Below are 1,370 nucleotides of genomic sequence, written 5' to 3'. Positions count from 1 at the left end.
ACAAGAAACATACATGCAGATGTAGCACACCACCACCACCTCCTAACAACTTCTTCTAATACTAGTCTTCCAAAGATATGGAAGATGATCTTAATGTGGAAAGCACTGCAGCTGGCAGGGGATTAGGAACCGAGTCCTAAAGGAAGTCATGCATTCTAGGAGGTGGAAGTGAGGAGGGAGAGTGCTTCAGGCGTGGGGGGCAGCAAGTACAAAGAAAAGAAGTGGGAGTTGGAGTGCCATGTGTGAATAGTGGCGAGTAGGCTGGTATGATGGGGCTGTAGAGTTTGAGGGGGGAGAGAATAATAGATTGATTAAAAAGACTGGAAGGATAGGAAAGGTTATGAACAGTTTCACTAGAATATAGCATTCTATACTCATCTAGGGGAGTAACGTGAAATGTTTGGAAAGGTGGATGGGAGGCAGTTTTGTAAGAAATTACAACAGTGACAGATTCAGAGAAACATGGGAAAACATGTATGAACTGATCCAGAGTATAGTGAGCAGAATCAGGAAAAGAATGTACACAATTACTACTAATTTAAAGATGAAACCAACTCTAAAATACTTTAGAACTCAGATCAATGCCATGACCAACCACAACTCCAGAACACTGATAATGAATCATATTTCCCATCTCTTGATAAAGAGGTGGACTAGAGTTAGTGAGTGGAATATCCATTTTCAGAAATGTTTATTGGTTAGGGTTTGTTTTGTTTGATTATGCTTATATGTCATAAGGGTATATTTTAAAAAATTATTTTTGGGGAGGGGAAGAGGTGGGGTACTATTATCAAGACCAAAAAAATTAAAAAGCATCAATGAAACAATTTAAAACTGCAAAGATGACAGTAAAGGGTAATTCAGGTAAGACACATACTATCAGGCCTGTTTTGGAATTATTGTATTGAATTTTTATACATTAAAAAATCCCCCTGCTGTACATAATAGGAATTTATGGTTTCATATGTGATCCTCTTTTTTCTGATTCTTTATGTAACAATGGTTTGTGGGTTATAGCTGTGGGTTGAAAGTGTCCGCCTCACAAGGAGAACTAGCTAGTTTTTCAGTCAGACCCCACTGTACTGTGGGTGGGGCCATCTTTTCTCAACCATGAAAAAGAAATGGAATAATAAGGAGGAGAGTTGCTAAAGGCCAATAAGGCAACTGCTTCTAAAGGAGTGATTCCAGTCCTCTATGTACCAAACCTTCTCCATAATACCACTGCTTAGATTATCCTTTACTCAGGGAATCCATGACAATATTGATTCATGTGTCTTGGTTTATTTCATGCTTTGGGGATATATATATATTTATATATATATATTTATGAACAATTATACACACACATATATCCTCATGGTTCATTTTGA

This window comes from Petaurus breviceps, unplaced genomic scaffold (assembly GCF_028583685.1).
Source record: "Petaurus breviceps papuanus isolate PSGF00001 unplaced genomic scaffold, PetGlider_PUasm1.0 90740, whole genome shotgun sequence".
In the NCBI taxonomy this organism is placed as follows: domain Eukaryota; kingdom Metazoa; phylum Chordata; class Mammalia; order Diprotodontia; family Petauridae; genus Petaurus; species Petaurus breviceps.
This window is presented reverse-complemented; position numbering follows the sequence as displayed.